At 41.5% G+C, this 25,661-nt stretch overlaps 1 protein-coding gene across 9 annotated transcripts in view; it reads left to right on the top strand.

Annotated features, from left to right (window-relative positions):
- mctp1a (multiple C2 domains, transmembrane 1a) overlaps nucleotides 1–25,661 on the top strand; it is a 733,548-nt gene that overhangs the window by 522,987 nt on the left and 184,900 nt on the right. The gene's annotated exons all lie outside the window — the stretch shown is intronic.

Raw genomic sequence — 25,661 nt, forward strand, 5'->3', positions numbered from 1 at the left:
GATCGGCACCCCCAATCGGGGGCACACTGCCATTTCACGTGCCAATTAAGGCCCACCCAGCATGACATCCGCCAGGAAGAGGTATGCATTCCCTGTGCAGACGGGGGGGTGATTCCCTAAGCCGAGAGTGCGCTCTTTCACGCATGCGCATGAAAGACCGCACATGTCTCCCTGAGGTTAAGTGCTGCCTCAGGGAGATCGGCTCCACACTAAAAAATCTTAAAAATAAAAATAAAAATTCCTGACTTGTCCCCTCATGTGATACTGTCACATGAGTTGGGACATGTCCATCAATTTCAAAGACACTTTTATTACATTTTTAAAAAGCTACATCAAACCTCATCCCACCCGTGGATGAGGTTTCATGCTTTTTCTAATGCCCTCCAGGGCTTAAGGCTGGACAGGCAGGTCCACTAATTACTTTAATGAGTTTGTCAATGGCTTCAATTGGTTCTGCTGAGCACCCCCCCACCTGAAAATTGAAATGGGACGCGTCATTTTATGCGTCAGCAAGCCCCGCCCCTGGCTTGCCGACTGGGAAATCCTGGCCAATGTTTCCATTGCAGTTTTCGGCTCCCAGATATACATGCACTCACTGACGCTGCTGGAAGGTTAACAGCGTACATTGCATTGTGGATGAACTTGTGACTTGTTCCCCTAATACATCGAGGTTAATTAAAGTCAGTTAAAATGAGTTTCACTTGACACTAGTAGAAATACTTGGGAGCCGGAAGAAACTTTTAGAAATAATTGTGGGAGTTACATAAAGTTTATGGAGTGTTTATTTTGTTTTTACTTTTCAACTGCTTTGAGTTGGTCAAATCTTTTACAGCCTGAGGTCCTTGGTGATCACTGGAAAATATTTCCAGCCCCACAACGTAAGAGGTTTTGGGTTACAGTAATGGAATTTCCAATGATCAGGTCACAGAGTCATTATAACATAGAAGGAGGCCATTCGACCCATTGAGTTCATGTTGACTCTCTGTAGAGCAATCCAGCCAGATCTGTTCTCCTGTTCTATCCCTGTGGTGCTGCAAGTGTATTTCCATCATGTACCCATCTAATTTCCTTCTAAAATCATTGGTCGATCCCTTGTAGGCAGCGAGTCTCTGCTGGTAATTTTACTGGAGGAGGAAGAGCAGGCAACTACTCCATGAAGATCTGCAGTCAAATTCATTTCCCCATGTGGCACTCAATTTTGTGTCATGTGGTACATAAGAGCTGCACTCCAGAAATGCCAGAAAGGGTTTAAATGTATCATTGCTTGTCATTTGACATATATGTATAGTTTGTTTTCCAATTGGCTGAATTTTTCATTTCAAGTTTATTTAGGTTATTTCTGGTGATTTTTCCCTAACTGTTGAAATAGCACCTAACTTTTTCTGAAAATTTGTATCACATGATGGAAAGTAAAAATTTCACTGGCGGATAATATGTTTGATAAGGAAGGGACAGTTTTACTGAAACGTAATATACTATGAAGAGAATTTGAACTCTGCCCACTGGGCAAGCATTTGAAAGGGAGCAGCTCCATTTCTTGTTCCACTCTCATCAATTTACAGCTTTTAACACTGTTGATTTTGGTGTAGGATGAGATGTTTACTTGACAGAAGCCTCATGTGTCAATGTTTTTTTTGGGGTCCAATTGTGCTGATAATTTAGATGAGCACTTCAAACGCCATAGCATACAGGGCTACGGGCCAAGTGCTGGGAAATGGGATTAGAATAGATAGTTGCTTGATGGCTGGCATGGACACAATGGACTGAAGGGCCTGTTTCTGTACTGCATAACTCTGTGATTCTATACCCCAACGGCATTTTAAGTGGGACCCAAGAAGCCACTGCCCCTGAAAAGTATTTTCGTTGTTTACACAACTTTCTATGGGCCCACGTCACCCAGTTTCTCAGGGCCACTGCTGGTCCAAGATTATGTCCCTCATTTTGTTATTCACTTGTTCTTCACTCATTCCCTCAGAAGAACATTTGGAAATTGCATTATTTTTGAAATAATTTTTTAAAACATTTTGTTTATGATATTTCAGCTTCTACTTTCATCCCACATACACGTCCCAATATTTATTTCACTTTCAGTATAATGATTAAAATGAAATGCTTTTTATACCCTGCTGTGCTGTCTGTGAGAATTCTTCTCTCTGATTGGCTGCTCACTCTGCCTACTACCTGCACTGTTGTTGGACACCACAGATAGCACCAAATTCAAAGTCATTGGCCCCATTTCAAAATATTGTTGGAATAGAGGAAATTTACATTCTAGAGCCCATTTAATCTGTGTGCTGCTTTATGAGATCAGCAATGAGCACCCTCCCTTCACTGTTGACCACAAAATACAGGTCAATATTTTTGATAGTTACAAAAACTATTTCACTGAAGGTAACATCACAGTTCTGGGAGCAACTGAATAGAAAGAGAAGTGTATACTTTGCAAGTGTTCAAAGCTGCAAAGTCATATTCATTTTTCAATTTTGAGGTTGTTACACTCCCCTGCTGGTGGATTTGAAGGTAGGGGGGCATGTAAAACCCAGCAGGCAGCCTTCCTGTTGCTGACCTTCCTGTTGCCCCTGACCTGTCTGAAACCTGACATCTGAAATTTTATGGGGGTGGCGAGGGAGTCGGGGATGCATCGGGCAGCCTTGGGCAGAATGAGGCCCTTAAGTGACCAATGGGGCCTCACTCTGCTGCTGCGGGTATTTTATTCACGGCGAAGTGAACCCCTCGCCCATGCCCATCAGAGGCACACACACCCCGCCCCTCAAGGTCATCCACCTCCATTAAAACCTCCCCCGTGGCCTCTTGAAAACAGCTCACCATTCTCATCAAGCCCTTGCCGAGATCTCAGTCCCCAAACTTAACTGGGTTCTTCGATGTGGTGGGACTGCTGATAGTCCTAGTAGTGGTCACTGTTCCTGGTTAGTGCTGCTGGGACTACGGAGCCAGCCACCTGATAGGCTGACAGGTCTCTAAAACAGGACTTCCTCCTGAGAAAGGGCCTAAGTTTTGCCTGAAAGCAGTTAACGCTGTTCCCAGTATTAAATTGCTGCAGGACAACTGTTGGATTGTGGGCAAGCTCCCCCTCTGACATTTTGGCCTAGGGTGGCGGAAGCCCTGGGACCCATAAAATTCAGCCCTAGGAAATGTTGAGTACTTTTTTTACATTAGCACATTTACAATGCAATTCAAGCCTTTCACACCCATTGATTTCATGATATATCTCACTCAAAGATTGGGGCTGAGAAACTCGAGGAAGAGACAATCTGTGGCCAAATCACAGCATAATCTCGATTCCTAATATATAGATTCTTTTACTTTTAGAATTGATGCATTTCCCTTTGGGAGACCGGGGGCTGTTAAACCTCACAATGCCTCAGGCAAAAAGCAGTTAACTCTCCTCCAGAGCTTCGTTAGAGAAGAAATACCAAAGGCAAAATTTATTTCAGGTCTTCCTTTTTTATTTCTATAAAATATTAATGATGAAATCTTTTGGAAACTAAAAAGACATTTCTCTTGTTCTGATGTTAACCTTTACCCTACTGCTTATAACATACATGCATGATATGTTTTGGCATCTTTTTGGCATAATTTGCACCCCTCAGCTATGAAAGCCCCGTTAAGCAACCGTTATAAATCCTGAGTTAATTCCAAATTTCAAAACAATTTGCATATGCATTGGGGCATCTTGTTTGAACCCAACTGCTTTGGCATGGTAAAATTAATGAATAGATTAGTAAATGGCTAATAATTATGTTGATTGCAGGCTACAGTTTGGAAAATGTAGTAAACAAAAAAATCACTTTATTCAAACAAAATATCTTGTTTAGTAACCTTCGTGGCTGCAAGTTTCTAATTGGACAGAGAACTCTACAGCATTATATGTTTCTAAATCACATTTTGAAATGTCATTGGAGGCATTTTATTAAATAGATTAAGAAAAATAACCTGCTGGATATTAGTGATTTTTGTTATTATAGTCTTGTACTTGTTTGCTGGTTGTAGAAATATTACTTTGAGGCCTGTGTGTTAATAAACTGTGGATTAAAAAATGCTAGGTTAGGTGCAAAATAGGATATTTCCATAGGGACTGATGAACCAAAAAAAGTACTCTCACATAGCAACTCTCTGAAATGTTAAATTTAACTCTTTAAGGATTGCAGAGCCCTATCTTTACCCCAAGCCATGAAGAGAGTGGATGAGAGCATTTTATACGGGAACTCTGCAAGCATGGGGTTCCTGGACATTCCTGCAGAAGTTGACCGCAGGATATCTTTCATATTTTTTCAACAAGCTTCTCATCCAACAGAAGTTGAACGTTGGGTTGGGGGTGTTAAGGTGGTCAGTCATTGCAGGGGCATTGCCAAAATAACAGCCATGGGTATCGAAAAAGGCAAAGGACAACTTAAAACTAAAATAAAAAGCATACAAAAATGCAAAAACTAGCACAGTTCTTGGCAACTGGGAGAGATACAAAGAACAGCAGAAAATGAGAAAAAGCTATAACAAGAGTATGAAAAGAAACTTGCAAGGGGTACCAAATTTTTAAAAAAACAATTATATTAGGGGAAAAGAGGATAGTCAGGAGTAATGTGGGCATCTTGAAAACTGATGAAAGTGATATAATCAAAGAAGGAAATGGCACACATGAAGCAAAATAACAGTAATGAAAAAAAATGATTCTACTAAAAAGTGATGAATCCCCAGGACCAGATGGTTTCCATCCCACAGTTTTAAAGGAAGTAGGTAAGAACATTGCAGGTGCCCTAATGATAATCTTCCAAAGCTCTCTCAATTTGGGAATCATTCCTGGAAAATTGTGCATGTCATTTCACCATTTACGAAAGCTAAAAGAAGGAAATCAGGGCATTATCAACCAGTTAGCCTAACATCTGTTTTAGGGAATTCACTGGAGTCTGTAATTAAGGAAAGGGTGAGTGAACGCTTTGGGCAGGATTTTTCCTTCATCGGGCAGGTGTGGCAGGCGGGCCTGGGAACAGCCGCAAAACGGACCACTGCCCACAATAGGGTTCTGACCGCGATTTCCGACCGTTAATTGGCAGCCAGCGTGAAACGCGCACTAAGAGTGGGCGCAGGAGGAGCACGAGCGCCAAAGTCTGTGCATGCATGGGGGTGCCCTCATTGAAAGCTCCCTGAAGGCACAGAGCTGCCTTAATATGATACATATATAAACATGACCCCACATGTGACTCAGTCACATGAAAAAATGATTTTAAAAAGTTTTATTTTTTTATTTACTGTTGGAGATCTCATCCCACCCGTGGATGAGGTTTCACAAAAAATGCGAAGGCTGCCTGGCCTATTCTCCTGCCTGCCAACCATAAGGTTGGACAGGCAATGAAAAATTCTACTTAATTGCTTGCTTAAGAGCCTTCATAGGCCTCATAATTGTCGGTGGACATGCTGCCAACTCTCGCACGCGCCCATCAACCGCAATGTCGTGCGAGTGCATGATGACATTGGGATGCTCGCCGGATGTCATTACGCACTATTTTACTCTCGATCAGGTCGGGCGTACACCCGCCGACGGGACAAGAAATTCTGTCCCTTCAAAACTTTTAGCTTATCAGAGAGAGCCAACATAGATTTGTAAAGCGTATGTTATGCCTGACAACCCTGAACAGCCTTTTTGAAGATGTAACTGAAGTAATGGACAGGAGATTGTCTATGGATGTTATTTATGTGGACTTCCGGAAGGCATTTCATAAAACACTTGGTTAGAGACTGACAGCTAAAGTTCGAGCTCTCGAATTTGAAGGTAATTTGTTGACCTGGCTGGTAAATGGGCTGAGTGGCAGGAGGCAGAGAGTAGGGCTCTCTTATTGGCAGGAGGTGACTAGTCGTGTCCCACATGGCTCTGTTTTGGAGCCTCAGCTATTCACTGCATTTATTAATGGACTGGATGGTGGGATAGAAAGCCAGATATCCAAGTTTGCCAATGGCACAAAGATAGACAGCATTTTAAAGCACTGTAGATGGAAGCATAAAATTACAAAGAGATGTTAATAGATTAAGTGAACAGGCAAAACTGTGGCAAATGGATTTCAATTTAGGCAAATGTGAGGACATCCACTTTGGACCAAAAAAGGAAATGACAGAATACTTTCTAAATGGTGAAAAGGTAGAAATGGTAGCGGTCCAAAGAGACTTATGGGTCCATGTATGTAGATCATTAAGATGGCATGAACGGATATCTAAAGTACTCAAAACAGCTAATGGAATGTCAGGGCTTTATATCTAGAGCATGGGAGTAGAAGTTAAGCTATCACAATACAAAACTCTGGTTGGACCAGACTGTGAGCAGTGCTGGACACCTGACCTTAGGAAAGATATTTTGACTTTGCAGGATGTCCAGTATAGATTTTTTGCATGAATAAGTGTTTTCTAATAAAACTCCTGAAAACTCTGGCTCTGGTCTTTAGATCATGCTGCTTAGTCCTAGACTCCCCAACCAGCAGAAATAGTTTCTTTATATCTCCCCTTCCGATTGATACCTGAACTCCAATGAGTTTGGAAACTGGGGTTGCATTCCCTGGAATTTAAAAGGTAAAAGGGTGATTTGATTGGAGATTTCAAGATATGCAAAGCAACTGGAAGGGGAGATATAAAAAAACTATTTCTGCTGGTTGGGGAGTCTAGGACTAAGCAGCATGATCTAAAGATCGGAGCCAGAGTTTTCAGGAGTTTTATTAGAAAACACTTATACATGCAAAAGATGGCAGAAGTTTTGTAACTCTCTTCTGTAAATGGCTTTTAATGATCAGTTGTTAATTTTAAATGTGAGAATGATAGTTGTTTTTGTCAACCAAAGGTATGAAGGAATTTTGGACAAAGGTAGGTATTAGGTCATAGATCAGCCATGGTGTCATTGAACAGGAGCTGCTCAGGAGGCAAAAATGGTATAGTCCAATTCCTGTGTTCTTATGGGTGGGAATCAGACTTCAGGAGGTCATAAATTACAGAAGGGTTAAACATTGCAGTTGTGAGGATCAGGCATCACAAGGCAGTCAGACATTGTGGGGTTGAGGGTCAGATATCAGGGGGCTGGAAGTGCAAGGGTCAGACACTGCAGGGGTAGGGATTGGAAATCAGACATCATGAAGATCAGACATCATGAGGGTGGGGATGAATTAGACGATCACATGCATTTAAGCTTGTTAGACCTCGAGGAAATGCTTCTGTGCATCCTGGCATACAACCAGAACAGTAAAGGTACTTACTTCATCGTTCCAACTCTTCCCATCTCCTTTTTCCTGTTAGTTTCCAATTCCTGTGAATTGCAGCATCCATGAGTCAAAAATAAAAATACTATTAAAATGGAGACACAGAGCCTCCTAAAAGGATTTCAGTGACTGCCACGCCTCCTGAGAACAGGTTGCTCTCAGAAGGAAGTGTATTTTTCCCTAATATTAAGAAAACAAATAGCAAAAAAATGCTGAAGTAAAGAGCAAGTGGAACATCTCTGATTATACTACATGCTGGAAGATTATTAAAATATTAGTGCCAAGAGATTTTAGAACAATACAAAATGTGTGCTTCAATCTGAGGATGTCATAATGTGACTTTTGGATAGTGGGCTATTAATTGATAATCAGTGTACATTAATCCTGCATTTTCATTGGAAGTGCAAGTTTGTTTGCCTGAGGATAAAATGTTTCCTTAAGGTAATCCTGCATCCTGAATTGATATATCACATGCTTCAATTATGACAGGGTCTCACAATAGAGGCGAAAACCAGATGATGTCATGGGGTTTGCAGATCACAGTATATAAACTCTTCTGATTGCTTGGCAGAGGGAGTTGCTTTGTTCTTCCTGGCTTGCTCTTGTGGGAATTCTGATAAGATCATTTCTGACTGAGAGATAGTTCAGTATCATTACATCCTTACTTCAGTTCATAGTGAGTCAGAAAAATATAATTTGCTGAAGCAATGTTCCAGCAAGAAGCAACACAATGCCGGTGTCTTGTCATGCACCTCTGGGATGGTCGTCTAGGGATCCGCTAGAATTTTTTTGCACCCAAACTCACTTCACCAAACTCAAAGTTGTTCTGTATTTTCTAATAACCAAAGCAAATATGCAGTCTGTTATGGTGCTATAAACTGAAGGACCCACAAGAGCAAGCTGCTTGGGGAAAAGATTGTCAGTTTAGTGTGTGATGGAAGAAGCTGGTAAACACCAACTGCTGAAAATGGTGTTTATGAATGTGCAAGCAGGTCAAATCATATTTCAGTAATATAATTGAGAGCATTATCTAAAATCAGGTCAAACTGTTTACAACAGGCATATCATTAGAAAATATACATTGAAAAATATTAAAATGCTGGACGTACTGAAAAGGTAACAAAATATGGAGCAGTTGGGCTCAAAAATATGTACTTTACCCGATTAAGGGCATGAAGTCAGTAGATCTAGACAGCTGTATCTCAAGGGCATTCTATCTTGGGCTTGAGAATGAAATTTAGGGTATAAATTGCATTGCGGGGATTTTTATAGTTTGAGTGTGCTTTGCCAGGTCTCAACTAAGATGACAGTGATGCTCAGGAGTAGAGAAAATAATAGAAATCTAACAGTCTGATCTCAGTCAGATCCACCCTCAGCATTTGGAGCAGCATTGAAACAGAAGCAGTCCTACTCAGTTGCTGACTAGTGCTAAATTAGAAGAAATGAGAGGTCAGGGGAATCTGTTGTCCTTTCACTTTTTGAATCTAGCCTGATAGAATGAAAGGTGTATGGCTGTATGTCTGACATGAACTGAGCTGACCACATCAGAAAACTGTTTACAACTCAGCAGAAATTAATACTAAATTGTGTGGTTCCTTGTGGGTTTTTAAGTGACAGGATAAACTGTCAGTTAGAAAAGCATGGATTGATCAGGGATAGTCAGCATGGTTTTGTTAGGGGAAAGATCGTGTCTTACTAACTTAATAGGATTTTTTGAGGAAGTAACAAGGAGGATTGATGAGGGGAGTGCAATGGATGTTGTCTACATGAATTTCAGTAAGGCATTTGACAAGGTCCTACATGGCAGGCTGGTCAAGAAAATGAGATCTCATGGGATACAGGGGAAGGTGGCTGATTGGATCCAAAATTGGCTCAGTGATTAGGAAACAGAGGGTTATGGTCGATCGATGTTTTTGCGAATGGAAAACAGTTTCTAGTGGTGTTCCATAGGGCTCAGTGTTGGGGCCTTTGCTGTTTGTTGTATATATTAATGATTTAGACTTACATATGGGAGGCATGATTAGGAAATTTGCAGATGACACAAAAATTGGCCGTGTAGTTGATAGTGAAGAGGATAGCTGTTGCTTTCAAAATGATATTAATGGTTTGGTTGAATGGGTGGAGAAGTGGCAACGGGAATTCAATCCAGAGAAGTGTGAGGTATTGCATTGAAGGGGGGCAAACAAAGCAAGGGAATGCTCAATAAATGGGGAGTTGTTGAGAGGGTTCGAGGAAGTGAGAGCCCTTGGAGTGCATGTCCACAGGTCTTTGAAGGTGGCAGGACAGGTGGATAAGGTGGTCAAGAAAGCATATGGAATGCTTTCCTTTATTGGGCAAGGTATTGAATGCAAAAGCAGGGATGTAATGATGGAACTATATAAAATGCTGGTTAGGCCACAACTGGAATTTTGTGTACAGTCCTGGTCACCACATTACAGGAAGAGCATAATTGCTCTGGAGAGAGTGCAGAGGCAATTTACAAGAATGTTGCCAGGGCTTGAAAATTGCAGCTATGAGGAGAGATTGGATAGGCTAGGAGTGTTTTCCTTAGAACAGAGAAGGCTAAGGGATGAAAACAAAAAAACTGCAGATGCTGATTACTTCGGTGCCGCTTCATGCTCTCATCGGGACTTGGAAAAATTTATTAATTTTGCTTCCAATTTCCACCCCTCCATCATTTTCACGTGGTCCATCTCTGACACTTCCCTTCCCTTCCTTGACCTCTCTGTCTCAATCTCTGGTGATAGATTGTCCACCAATATCCATTACAAACCCACCGACTCCCACAGCTGTCTCGACTACAGCTCCTCACACCCCGCTTCCTGTAAGGACTCCATCCCATTCTCTCAGTTCCTTCGCCTCCGTCGCATCTGTTCCGATGATGCCACCTTCAAAAACAGTTCCTCTGACATGTCCTCCTTCTTCCTTAACCGAGGTTTTCCACCCACGGTCGTTGACAGGGCCCTCAACTGTGTCCGGCCCATCTCCCACGCATCCGCCCTCACCCCTTCTCCTCCCTCCCAGAAACATGATAGGGTCCCCCTTGTCCTCACTTATCACCCCACCAGCCTCCGCATTCAAAGGATCATCCTCCGCCATTTCCGCCAACTCCAGCATGATGCCACCACCAAACACATCTTCCCTTCAGCCCCCCTATCGGCATTCCGTAGGGATCGCTCCCTCCGGGACACCCTGGTCCACTCCTCCATCACCCCCTACTCCTCAACCCCCTCCTATGGCACCACCCCATGCCCACGCAAAAGATGCAATACCTGCCCCTTCACTTCCTCTCTCCTCACCGTCCAAGGACCCAAACACTCCTTTCAAGTGAAGCAGCATTTCACTTGCATTTCCCCCAACTTAGTCTACTGCATTCGTTGCTCCCAATGTGGTCTCCTCTACATTGGAGAGACCAAACGTAAACTGGGTGACCGCTTTGCAGAACACCTGCGGTCTATCCGCAAGAATGACCCAAACCTCCCTGTCGCTTGCCATTTTAACATTCCACCCTGCTCTCTTGCCCACATGTCTGTCCTTGGCTTGCTGCATTGTTCCAGTGAAGCCCAACGCAAACTGGAGGAGCAACACCTCATCTTCCGACTAGGCACTTTACAGCCATCCGGACTGAATATTGAATTCAACAACTTTAGGTTGTGAGCTCCCTCCCCCATCCCCACCCCTTTTCTGTTTCCCCCTTCCTTTTCTTTTTTTTCCAATAAATTATATAGATTTTCCTTTTCCCACCTATTTCCATTATAAAAAGAGAAAAAGAAAAAAAAATATTTATTTATTTATTTATTTATTTATTTTACATCTTTTATGCTTTCCCCACCCCCACTAGAGCTATACCTTGAGTGCCCTACCATCCATTCTTAATTAGCACATTCATTTAGATAATATCACCAACTTTAACTTTAACACCTATGTGTTCTTTTGTACTATTGTTGTTGACATCTTTTGATGATCTGCTTCTATCACTGCTTGTTGTCCCTACAACCACACCCCCACTCCACCTCTCTCTCTCTCTCTCTCTCCGCCCCCCCACACACACACCTTAAACCAGCTTATATTTCAACTCTTTCATGGACACGAACTCAAGTTCTGTCGAAGGGTCATGAGGACTCGAAACGTCAACTCTTTTCTTCTCCGCCGATGCTGCCAGACCTGCTGAGTTTTTCCAGGTAATTCTGTTTTTGTTTTTGTTAAGGCTAAGGGATGACCTAATTGAGATATACAAAATTATGAGGGGCCTAGATAGGGTAGACAGGAAAGACTTGTTTCCACTTGCTGAGGGGTCAATTACCAGGGGGCATAGATTTAAGGTGATTGGTAAAAGGATTAGAGGGGACATGAGGAAAAGCTTTTTCACTCAGAGGGTGGTGGGCATCTGGAATTCACTGCCTAAGTTTGTAGCTGAGGCTGAAATGCTGAACTCATTTAAAAGGTTCCTGCATCTGCATCTGAAGTGCTGTAACCTGCAAGGCTATGAACCAGGTGTTGGAAAGTGGGATTAAAATGAGCAGCTAGTTTATTTTTTCTCTATTTGGCTGGCACAAACATGATGGGCTGAATGGCCTCTTTCTGCACTGTAACTGTTCTATGGTTCTATGGTTTGCAACTCATTGATGTTAGAATAGTTGGAGCATTCCACCACCTATGAGGCACAAGTCAGGAATGTGATGGAATACTCCCCACTTGCCTGGATGAGTGCAGCTCCTACAACACTGAAGAAGCTGGACACCATCCAGGACAAAGCATTCCGCTTAATTGGCACCACACCTACAAACATTCACACTCTCCACCAGCAATGCACAGTAGCAGCAGCGTGTTCCATCTACAAGATGCGCTGCAGGAATTCACCAAGGCTCCATTGACAGCATCTTTCAGACCCACGACCTCTATCACCCAAAAGGACAAGGACAGCAGATAGATGGGAAAACCACCACCTGGAAGTTCCCCTCCAATTCATTCACCATCCTGACTTGGAAATATATTGCTGTTCCTTCACTGTTGCTGGGTCAAAATCCTGGAACTCCCTTCCTAACATGTTGTAGGTACACCTACAGTGTTTGTGGGTGTACCTACACCACATTGACCGCAGCGGTTCAAGAAGGCAGCTCACCACCACCATCTCAAGGGCAACTAAGGATGGTCAATAAATGCTGGTCCAGCCAGTGAAGCCAACATCCCATGAATGAATTAAAAAAAAATACTCACCATCTTATACTTTTGGTTCTTGACCTAGGAACGCTTGATTTTTACAGTGGAAGCCAAAGGTGGAAGAGATGCATTCCATCACCCAAATAAGCACATAAGTTCACTAATAAGATTTTGAGAACTGTGGAATGATACTGAACCTAGGAGTTCCATATTAAGAAGTCTCATGTATTTCCAGCAGGGATACCATCTTTCTGAGATGTAAGAAGAAAGATTAGCATTTATATAGTACTTTTGACAATCTCAGGATGTCTCAAAGCACTTTACAGACAATGCAGTACTTTTGATTGTACTCACTGTTGTAATGTCAGAAAGTGTTTCTCATACTGGCAAGGGATGGAATGTCACTTCCATCAGCAGCTAGATGGGGAGGGGAGGAACCAGTTGACTAAGATGGCCCACCTGCTTCTCTGCATGAGTCATCACTGGAATGCCAATGGCCATGATACATTAAATCACAGACAAATAATAAACTTGTCATTCAGTTCTTTGCTCGCAAACTACCTGTTATCTAGCCAATTCCCACAGTGAGTTTATGCATCCAAGTACCAAACACTGATAATGCAAAGCCTCACCTGATAGGAAACAACAGACTGCTCCAAGGAGGTTAGATTTTGCTGGTAGGTCAACTGAAGTGTCTAGTCATGATGCTGCATTTATCATGAGTGCAGGGCAAGCTTGGTAGACTTGCTGTTCTCTTTCTGCCCATCAATTTTGTAATTTCATATATCAGGAAATCACATATTTCCTTCCAGTGAATGAGGCTGCGCTATGAGATGAAGAAATTCAGAAAGGCATCCCTGTAATTAATCCAAAAATGAATGAATGCCAGATGGCCCATTTCTCCCACTAACCAGCAACATCAAACAGGATGGGTAGCTGAAGTAAATTGAAAAGGCAGGAAAATATTGCTCAGATGGCCACATTATAAAACATGACAAAGTGTGTAAATAGAGTTGAGGTCCAGATTAGCCATAATCTGATTGAATGGGGAGTGCTGAATAGCGTACTCCTGTCCCTACATTATAGCCAAGTTTGAGTAATGTGGCCATATCAGTTTTTAGGTTATCCCAATACAGTGCTAACAAATCTACTTTTACAGATGCTTGGTTTGTCTTGTGCTTTGCAGACTGTTATTGCTCACTTCTCAAACAGTATCATTTCACCATAGTTGTGATAAAAATATATAAAAATTGAGCTTTGGTACTGTATATACAAACTATTATGTGTAGCAGATTATTACTGGCCGGTAAAATATATATTTGGAAAGTGTAAAATTTCCCAGTAGGCTACAATAAAATAAAACTGAATATCATTTCAATTCACATCACATGATTCAATTGCAAAACTTTAGTTCCCCATCAATGTTTTCCATAATGTTAAAAGGAATCCAAAAATTTTCTATGACTGTATAAATAATAAAAGATTAGTAAGAGGAGAGGTGGGGCCTAATAGGGATCTAAAAGGAGATTTACGCATAGAGGCAGAAGGCATAGCTGATGTACTAAATGAGTACTTTGCATCTGTCTTTACCAAGGAAGAATATGCTGCTGAAGTCATAGCAAAAGAGGAGATTCTGTAATTCTGACATGGTCAAAGCCTGCCAGCTGTCTCTTACCACCCAGCAGGTGAAAATTAGATCCAGGAGTTAAAATAGTCCGGGCCCCAACCTGGTGATGTCGGGTGGGTTTGACATGTGCCTCACGTTGCCCCAAAACTTGATTCCAGTTGAAATCCCTATCATGAACTCTGAAATTCTTCCAGATGCAGTCTTGGCAGCCTCAAGCGCTGCCCCAAAGAAAGGAGCAACTCTATGTTTTGCATGGCCACACTTATGGAAACCCAGGCATTTGTCCAAACATTTTTTTTGTTCCAAGTGGATTGACATAACTGCTGCATTGCCTGTGTCACCATTTTTAGTGCTAGGAGTTGGATTTTACTGCCTGTTTACAGCCTCATTTCATTTCTCAGCCTCAGGACAGTGAACAAATTGGATGGAGGCAAGATCAATGGGACTTGATGAACACTTGGATTATTGTTGGAATATAAACCATAATCAAAAACAAATTCTTCCTGCCATCTTGCTGCCAAGTTGTTCTGCCTTCCTGTTCTGGTGGTGCTGATGACCATATATGATTGCTTGAGTGTACACAGCAATTGGTTAGCTTATCTAAATAACTGTTCACCATTTTTGAGACTAGAGAATGGATGTCAACAGACTACTTGACCATGGGTAATAAGAGTTGTGCACAATCCTTTCTTCACCTGACATTGTCCAATTCTAATGATACTGGATAGCAAACAGAAGCAAGAAGCTTAACTTCATTTTCCATCCCATGCTCAGGACTGCTGGAGATGAGAGCAGCAGCCTCACTCCTGGCCATATTTAAAATTTCTGTTTCACTCAAAAATCAGAGGAAAGCCTGCCTAAATGCCAGATTGTGCAATTAAGCAGTGAGGATTTCATTATCGTATATAGATTGTGACACATTTAATGATGTTATTGCAGTAATGGGAGACATTGTCAATTTAATCAATAAGATAAAGCTGTATGAATAAGTAATACACTGATATTAGCCATCCAACATGAATTTGAATAGACTGGCTGTTGTAATTGTGTGAGAGCAGACCCAGAGTTACCTACCACACTCTCTCAGGGGTCAAATTCCCCTTTACCTTTCTAACGAAACACCTGCAAATTGAGTTCTCTCCCATTTCACCATAAGAGAACAGTCCCATTGTGGCAGGAAGTAATGTTTGTTTCAGGGAGAAATTGACGCTAGTTCTGGACCTGAAAAGAAGACAAGGATATTATTACTCATAGGATCCTAAGCATCACGGCTTTTGTAAGAAAACAAATTTGCAGTAACTCTATCTAGCATTTAATACTGAATGGTCAAAGATAGACTTCATGATGTATTCTACAAGGAAAAAGAAAGAACACTTGTTCAGCAGAAAAAAAATACAAGCCCTTTATTCTTGGAACTTCCTTTATCAAGACAGGGTTTAGCATGGAGTTGAAAATATTTTGGTTGCAACCTCAGCACCAAACACCTGTTTTAAATTTCAATAAATAAGGCATTGTGAGAAATGCTGCAAAAATGTTTGTGACCACATTGTAGCTCTTTGATACATTAAAATTGTAGTTTTCCTGAGGCCACTACACGGTGTCAATGAGTCATGTCATTTCTTTAAGGCAGGGTCATGTCCTGGAATAATGAACTCCCCATTACCACTTTTGTTCTTGAAGCCAAACTTTGTTTGACTTGACCTTAGTTAACTTGAAACAGTAATGAGTATAAATTCAGGGGCTGTCTTAATCCAGCACTCCTTGTAAAAATGAACAATTAAAATTCCTGACTTCATATTCAGTGTCAGCTGCTGAAAAGCACAAGTTCATAGCCATCTGGTAGTAAGCTGGAGATTTGAGTGGATAAGAGGCACTTTTTCCCCAAAGAAACAATGGAAGCCCTATTGCAAGCAGATTTGAAAAAACGTATCCTTGAACTAAATGGACAGTGGCAAGGGATTTGTTGCTTTCCAAGTCCACAGAAGTGTTCTATAAGGAAATGAGTGTTGTGTTTCCATTCAAGTGAAATAAAAATGAGGAATCGTTCATGCAGAATTTTACATTTCTAACATGTTTCTTAATCTGCACCTTTGAATTTAACTCTCTACACTAACTTTATGAGTCAATGGATTATTATTAAAATGTGTGAATTCTTCCCTCAATAACTTGTACCAAATGGATTTAATGAATACAGTGTAAAATATAAGGAAGTTCATGGTCGATAATTAATTGTTTTGTTATCAGTATGTATTCATCCTGAATATTTAAGAATATTTTCATTCCTGCGTTGGTAGTGAAAACATAGTAGGATGAAACTGGGAGTTAAAATTAGTGAAGCTGCCAGTATGAAGATCATTAAATCCAAATTTTTTGTTGATTATGTGGTATGGGTAATTCAGCTTGATGTAGCGTCAGGCTCAGTTTGTTTTTCTTTCAGTCGTCACTAATAACTTGCATTTGTATAGTTTCTTTGTGGCACTACACAGAGAAGATAATAAATAAAAAGGAATGGACCCTGAGCCACCATGCATGTTAGGAGATGTCGTGAAAACCTGAATTAGTTTTAATAAAGCCTTTAAAGATGGGGAGAAGAGCAGAGGTGGATGGGTTTAGTGAGGGAGTTCCAAGGTGCAGGGCCAAAGCATTCTGTTAACAACAGTGGGACAAAGGGAGGGAAAGTGCACTGGAGTTAGAAGACAAACGGGAGCAAGAAGAATAGAAAACAAACTGGAGGAACAGCACCTCATCTTCCGACTAGGCACTTTACAGCCTTCTGGACTGAATATTGAGTTCAACAATTTTAAATCATCCAGCCCCACCCCCTTTCCGATCCCCCCCTTTTTCCAATAATTTATATAGATTTTTCTTTTCCCACCTATTTCCATTATTTTTAAATGTATTTCCATCCATTGTTTTATCTCTACCTTTTAGCCTATTTCGATTCCTTCACCCCACCCCACCCTCACTAGGGCTATCTGTACCTTGCTCGTCCTGCTTTCTACTCTTAATTAGCACATTCCTTAGATAATATCACCACCTTCAACACCTCTTTGTCCTTTTGTCTGTGACATCTTTTGGTTATCTCCACCTATCACTAGCTCTCTATCCAGCTCTACCTGCCCCCCCCCCCCCCCCCCCCCCCCCCCCCCCACCGTTAAACTAGCTTATATTTCACCTCTTTTCTATTTTTACTTAGTTCTGTTGAATAGTCATACGGACTCGAAACGTTAACTATGTTCCTCTCCACAGATGCTGCTAGACCTGCTGAGTTTTTCCAGGTATTTTTGTTTTTGTTTTGGTTTTCCAGCATCCACAGTTTTTTGCTTTTATCTTTTTTGCTTTTATGTAAGAATAAAAAACTGATGGCCAAGGAAGGTGTGAAGGGATTTGAAGATAAGGGTGAATTGTTTATCCAGTGAAGGTAAAATCAACTTCAATGGAAAAGAAAATTGACAGGGTGTAAAATCAATTGATAACTGCCAAGATTATATTGATCCCCATAAATCAATTAGTAGACCAATGTGTTTTTTCACAAAAATCAATACAATTCAATTTATAATATAAATCTATCAGTACATTGTTTTCGTGAAAAAATATAATTTACCATTTCTACCAATTTACTATTGCCCATTTTGCATTCCTTCTCAAGACCAATTTCACCCCCTATGCATTTAGGGACAGACGGCCAGTGTAGACCAACAATGTAGGCTAACAGCGTATGGACAGCTGAGTTCTGAATGAATTAAAGTTAACAAAAGGAAGAGGATGGAAGCCAACAAGAAAGACACTAAGAAAAACTAACACTGAAATTCTCTGGAGATCTTCTCAAACTGCTTCCATAACTTTGGTAAGAGGTGGGAGGAAGCCCCACAGAAACAGCATAAAGGCAGTAAATATTAATTTTCATTATTACTCGGAGGTTTGCCTGTCTCCCATAAACATAAGAAGGACACATGCTGACAAAGCTTTTCATCTTGCATTCATCTGGACAATTTGCAAGAACATCAAATGTAAAGGGAACAACAATTTATACTTCATGAGAAGAAAGTGCAGATTAGTTGGCAAGTGGACTCTAATTTGTAGAGGCATTGCCATGGAGAATGCACCACCTAACTGATGACTGACAGTTAAATATTGTGCTTTCTTTAAATTCAAACCAGGCAGACTGACTCTGATTGATCAAGGCATTGGCCTGGGAATGAACCAGAGAATGGTTGTCGTCTATTTTATTTAGCTGAAATAGGTGCAATGTGTATACATGTTCTCACTCTCTCTGCAAAGAACAAGGCCCCGTGTATTAGTATATGTAGCTTCCAGCACACATATGTACGCCATGCTGTGAGCCCAACTGATCATCTTAAATTGGCTGTCAGCGTAATTCTTAGCACATTCAGGATTGTTTAGCAAATGTTGTCCAGTTGAGAATCACATCTAATGTTCAACACTGTGTTTACACACACAGATATCAGAAAAAATGGGAAATTAGAGTCCAATAAAAAAGTTAAAATAATATACGGCTAAGTTCCTTTGAATATCCTTGAGGTATAGATTTTTAAATGTTGAGGCCGATTTGGATTAGCTGGTTTTGTGAACGTTGTCAGGTGTAGAAGATGTTGCAGTTATTGTGAAATCTCTGTTCGGTGGTAGGTTGACTTCCGAGCCGGGTAATACACTTGTTCCACGAGAGAGAGAGAGAGAGAAAGAGAGAGAGAGAGCTTTCAGTCTGTCTCTTCCGTGAAATCTTTCTTGCAAATCTTTCTGGCTGCAGCCTGGCCTGTTTTACTTCACTCATTGTATATCTCCAAGGGGTTTTGGGTGGCTCTGTGTATGGTAGCCATTGTTTCAGCAGCCAGCCCTTTGCATTTTAATGTCTCTTACTTAGGCAGTGATGAGTTTTGATGGACCTCTTAATTATAGGAAATATCTCTCTCTTTGCACTCCCATGAGGGTGGTTTGTTTGTTTTTCACCTTCACCTTGGAAGGTGGCCTTGTATTTTCAAGTAGTTTGTTCTGTCTCATTTCAAATTGCAAAATTTCCAGTCAGCTGAAAGTTGATACGTTATATTTTCAAAAATAAAGGGGCATAGCCTCATGACAGTGTCCACCTAATAAGAAATGCAAGCATGTAAATTAGGATGAGATTATATTATGTCTCCTAAAAACCTTCATTGCTAAGAATAGCTCAGTAAAGTAGTCATACTTTCCAGAACCAGGTGACAGAGGAATTTTAAATGGACCCTACAGAAGCTGTGTATAGGAAAGAGTTTTTGCTTAAACCCAGAAAAAAAACCTTTTTTGCCCTTTATATTTGAAGCCCTGGTTCCTCCTGGTCAGGATTGTGAGGGAGGATAGTTTGACATTTAATCTATAAAGGCAGCAAAATGGGATTCCCAATGAAGATCACATTATTTGGCTGCATGGGGAGCCCACCAAATAAGGCAGCAGCAGCAAAGACACAGATCCTCTCTCAGATTCCCCACCACAGAGTTTATAGAGTTAGAAGCCTTATTTTGAAACTTTCTCCAAAGTTATACCGATGTTTTAGTCCAGAGGAGCCATGTTCACTGTTAGAACCAAAAATGCAAACCGTTTCAAGTACTAGGATTCTATTTACCATGGCAGCAAAAGTGAGAATTTAATTTAATCTTTATGTTACTGGTTAATTCCCAGGTATAGCAGTTGATCTCTACCACGTCAGTCACTTTGCAGTCCATACAAACAATAGGCAGGTCACAAATGCTTTTTGCAGGATGAACAATTCGTCAAGTTTGATACTAGTCGGAGGCAATTGAGCAAACTTACTAACTAGTTCACAAGATACTTAGAAATAGCTGGCTTGCTATCTTGGAGCCTTTGGTGTACGTGCAACGTCTGGCAAACAGTAACAGTTTGTAAATTCACCTGCTTTGAATCACCAACAGTTACTTTTAACGGTACTAAGGAGTAATGGCTCAATATATTCACTCTCACCTTTCTTTCTCTCTCCCTTTACGTTTATTTTTCACAGCTCTCTATTATTTTTCCCTGTTGCTGCTCTCTAGTTATTTCTTTCTCTATTGCTGTTACTCTGTTGCTGCTCTCTCAGAGAGCACTCTCTGTTAACACATTGGTCTGAACTTCAACAAAGGAACAAATGAGTGTCCCCAGCCTGTACTTGCTGGCAACAGGACCAGTTTAACAATATTCCCAGAGATAACCATCTCATTGGTCACTTCTGGGCTCGCCGTCCTTGGCGTGGCTGCAGATGCAGCATGAAGAACACGAGGGGAACCTTTAATATTCCGGATGATAGAGGAGGAAGGTCCCAAGAAAAGGAGGGGAAACCCCTCTGGGTGCAGCATTGAGGCCACAGGGGATGTGTTTCCTCCCTGTGGCCCCCACTTTAGGTCATGGAGCTTTTGGCTTCAATAGCCAGTGGGCTGGTGTAGGGAGGCCACCTCCATAAAGCTGGTGGCCTCCACACACAGCGGAGGGCTGACCTGCGTAAAAGGGCCCCGAAAATTTGCCCCTAAGAGGGGACTTAATTATTTAAATTGCCTGCCCACTTTTGTGTGACGGACAGCCGATCGAGCAGTGGGAATGCTTCTGGGGGTCATACCAATGCATCTTCCCACTAATTTACCTTGCCTCCCACCACACCATGTTGCAGCCAGAAAAATTCTGCCTACCGTACTGCACACTCTATAGATGGGATAATACAGAAAAAGAAAGAAAAACTTGAATTTATAAAGCTCGTTTCACAACCATTAGACATCTCACAGTGCTTTACAGTCAATGAAGCATCTTTGAAGTGTAATATTGGTTGTAATGTTGGAACCAAAGTACCCAATTTGCATGCAGTAAGTTCCCACAAACAGGTCATTTGATTTTTGTGACATTGATTGAGGGAGAAATATTGGCCAAGACACCAGGGATAAAATAAACAACTTATCCTGTGACTCTAACTTCAACATAGGATATAATAAGTTAACTCTATTCATTTCACTGGATTTTCAATCAAGCCCATTGTTTGAAAAAAAATTCAACATTTCCAGTGGTTTGATCCTAGTAGTACTCTGAAAGTTTAAGCCAGCCTGCAATGTAGAAAAGCTGAAGTGAGATAAATGGAATGGGAGGATACTGGTATAGAGTATAAACACCAGTGCAGGTGAAGCAGGCTGAATGGTCTGTTTCTGTGCTGTATATTCTATATAATTCCATGTAATCTTACAAATTTTGGAAAACGTAAGACCATAACACCATAAGACATAGGAGCAGAGTTTGGCCCATCGAGTATGCTCCACCATTCAATGAGATCATAGCTGATCTGATAATCCTCATCTCTACTTTCCTGCCTTTTCCCCATAACCCTTGATTCCCTTACCGATTAAAAATCTGTCTATCTCAGTCTTGAATATACTTAACGATCCAGGGACGGGCAATAAATGCTGGCCCAACCAGCGAAGCCCACATCCCATGGATGAATTAAAAAAAACAAAAAACCTCTACAGCCCTCTGTGGTAAAGAATTCCACAGAGTGACCACCCTCTGAGAGAAGAAATTCCTCCTCATCTCTGTCTTAAATGGGCCACCCCTTACTTTGAGATTATGCCCTTTGGTCTTAGACTCTCCCACAGCGGGAAACAACCTCTCAATATCGACCCTATTAAACCCCCTAAGAATCTTACATGTTTCAATAAGGCTGCCTCTCATCCTTCTAAACTCCAATGAGTACACGCCCAATCTACTCAACCCCTCCTCATAAGAAAACCCCTCCATATCTGGGATCAAACTAGTGAACCTTCTCCGGACTATCTCCAATGCCAGTATATCTTTCCTTAGATAAGTGGTCCAAAACTGTTCACTGTATTCTAGGTGTGGTCTAACTAGTCCCTTGTATAGTTTTAGCAGGACGTTCCTATTTTTATACTCCATCCCCTTTGAAATAAAGGCCAACATTCCATTTGCCTTCCCTATTACCTGCTGAACTTGTATTCCATCTTTTTGTGATTCTTGCACAAGGACCCCCAAATCCCGCTAGGCTGCAGATTTCTGCAGTCTTTCTCCATTTAAATAATATTCAGCTCCTCTATTCTTCCTGCCAAAGTTCATAACCTCACATTTTCCCACATTATATTCCATCTGTCAAGTTTTTGCCTGCTCACTTAGTCTTTCTATAGCCATGTGTAGACTCCTTGTGTCATCCTCACCACTTGCCTTCCCACCTATTTTTATGTCATCCACAGACTTTGCGATAGTAAAATTCACTTCCCTCATCCAAATCATTAATATATATTGTAAATAATTGTGGCCCCAGCACTGATCCCTGTGGCACTCCACTAGTTACAAGTTGCCATCCTGAAAATGCCCCTCTTGTTCCAATTCTGAGTCTTCCATTAGTCAGCCAATCCTCTATCCATGCTAATATACTACCCCCAACACCATGGGTTTTTATGTTATTAAGCAGCCTTATCGAACGCTGTTTGGAAATTCCAGGGCAGGTTTTTCCGGTTGGCGAGCTGGGGTGGGGCCACGTCATTTAGATTTTCAGCTCAGCGGGCGTGCGCCCCCTGAACTGTCAACGGCCTGTTAAGGCCATTAAAAAGCTAATTAATCTCATTGATGGACCTGCCTGTCCAACCTTAAGGTTGGTGGGCAGGCCGGGAGCCCAGGCAGGCCTCGGAAAAAGCATGAAACCTCAACCACGGGCAGGAAAAGGTTTCATGAGAGTATTTAAATTTTTAAGAAAGGTTTCGATAAAACTTACGGACATGTCCCAATTCATGTGATTGTGTCATATGAGGGGACATGGCAGGGAAATTTTTAAAAAATGTTTATTAAAAGTCTTAAATTGGAGCTGAGGTCCCTGAGGCAGCACTTCGCCTCAGGGAGATCTGTGTGCTCTTCCATGTGCATGCATGAAAGAGCGCACTCCCGGCTGAGGTAACACCCCCCCTCATCTCCCGCTCACACAGGGAGCCGTGCTTCCTGGTGGACATCACGCCCACTTAAAATGGCTGCGCCTCCCCCTGCCCCCCTGACCGGAGGTGCCGATTGGAAGCCCAGCGGGGGGAAAATGTTGCCCCAAATATATCGCATACACTGGTTCCCCTTTATCTATCCTGCTTGTTACCTTCTCAAAGAATTCTAATAAATTTGTCAGGCATGATTTCCCCTTCATGAATCCGTGCTGATTCTGCTTGATTATATTATGCATTTCTAAACGACCTGCAGTTACAACCATTATAATAGACTCTAACATTTTCCCAATGACAGATGTTAAGCTAACTGTCCTATAGTTACCTATTTTTTGGCTCCCTCCCTTTTTGAATAAGGGTGTTACATTGGCAGTTTTCCAATCCTCTGGGATTTTTCCAGAAAATATAAAATAATATAAATAGAATATAAATAAATATAAAATAATATAGATAAAATTTCCTAAAAGTGTTTTGGAAAAAATTCAAAGATCAAAATAAGAATTATTTACCATTGCAAAACTGTCACTATTTTTATTAATATACTTATAAAGACACATTCATAGCAATGTGTTTCTTCACTAAGGCCAGAGTTTTCCACTTTGTGCACTGGCCTGAGCTTTGCTGCCCATCTACTTGAATGGCAGATTAAATTGCATGCTGGTAAATACAGAGGTTGAATTTGTTATCTTAGGGAAACAAGTATAAAATCCAAAAAGTGATTTTCTGTTTGCAGTAGACACACTGCAACAAAATGCTAATATCTTTTACTTGGTAGAACAGAACTTGAATATTGCTGAATAGAAAGACATGTTGTTGAAGCTTTTTGTCTTGTACTCATCAGGATAAACGTGAGATGCCAAACTTCAAGTGACCACAACAATTTATACTGCAATAGAAAAGGAGCGCTGATTGTTGGCAAGTTGACTGATTGGTTGTGGTATTGCCATGGAGATAGCAATGGGGAACTTTAGGCTCCCCATGCTTCTGGGTAATTCAAAAAAGGTACAAGGCTTGATCATATTCCTTTTGTTTGCAGAGAACGAGTGCCTGCATCTGAATCTATGTCACTTCTGGCAAGCATAAATGAGCCACATTACAAGTTCGACGGATTATCTTAAATTGGTTGTTAGTGTAGCTATTAGCGCATTCAGGATTGTTCAGCAAATGCTGTCCAATTGCAGAATCACATCTAACAGTAGACATGTTTTTCTGGGTTTTGTAAGTGTGGGCTGTTTGACTTTGATCTGTATTCTGCCTATTATGAACAGTCGGAGGAACATATTGTTTGATTTGATCAGCCAGTCATTAGGACGTACAGCCTATGCACCTGGCATCTCACTGGTACTGAAATTCATACACAACATTGCTCAATTGTGTGGTTATTACCCTGGAAATGAAAAAGTTTGAACAGCAGGTTAAGCGAGCCACTTCACGATGCTACTAAGCAATGGCGACATGAGTGGTATTTTCCACTAACAGGATGCTGCCGTCAGTCCAAAAAGACATCCTGCCTACCACACAATTGAGCAATGTTGTGTATGAATTATCATGATAGCAACATGAACTTGCATGGCAGCAAGTTAAGCTTGCATACCTTCAGTCTGAGCTTCCACTGCAATGCCCAGACTTGTGCTGCAATGGAAGCAGAGGCATCAATTATTAGATGCTGCATGTGTGATCACAAAATTGGTTGCTACTTGCACACTGAAAAGGACGGCCTCCAAGCTTTGCACAAATTTTCTGTGCTAAATTGCTACTGGATTCTTCCATGTGCCTTGACACTGACCACAGGCTTTCTGGCAGGCCTGCCAATGCACAAAACATTTTTCTTTGTATGCCCATCAGCCTTTTCTATAGCCTGCCCCACTGAGGTCCTCATCTGAGTCACCTGTAGTCGCCATGTCCTCTGTCAAGCTGGTACCTGTGTTATCCTTGCCTCCTTTTCCTGGCTGCAGTGCAGTCATGACTGGTGTCTTGACACATACAAATCCTGCCTCTAATCTATCCACTAAGTTGTGTGCAGTGTCAGTATGTGAGCTGCTGGCTGGGTGAAATCAAGTGACAGTGCTGTGTCTTCATCATCACTCTCCTCTTTGTGTATATCCTGTCTGGCCATGTTGTAGTTCTTGGATACTTAAGACAAAAACGGCTGAGTAAGGTTGTGGTGAGGGGAGGGGTGAAAGTAAGTGGTGCATATTTACACCATCTGCAGTTTATAAATCAGAAGACATGGTGAGATGAGGAGTAACTGAGATGTGAGAAGGAGGATTAGGTATGAGGATACTGTCATCTTCAATGGTTTCTGCCCTACCACTGGCCATAACCTCAACAATAACCATTCAAGTGGCCAGCACCATCTCCTGTATGGGTTTAGGGCATGCAGTGTGCCTACCCCCTTTCAGGTTAGCACCTGTTGCCTCCAGCTGTGATCCATCTTGTCCTGCAAGAAAGAGAGAAGTGTCAGTGAATATTGAACAATCTGTTCAGGTGATGTGGTTGTCATGATTGAATAACTGACCATATGTGCAGTCAGTGGGATGTAGATGTGAGCCTTGCAGCATATGACTGTGAGGGTATGAGTTGTGATTGACAGAGATTGTTGGTGGGTGAGTGATGAGGGCAAGGTGAATTGAGCAGCATGTGAGGCTAGTCGTGCAGAAAGTAGAA

This window comes from Carcharodon carcharias, chromosome 4, assembly GCF_017639515.1.
Source record: "Carcharodon carcharias isolate sCarCar2 chromosome 4, sCarCar2.pri, whole genome shotgun sequence".
NCBI lineage: Eukaryota > Metazoa > Chordata > Chondrichthyes > Lamniformes > Lamnidae > Carcharodon > Carcharodon carcharias.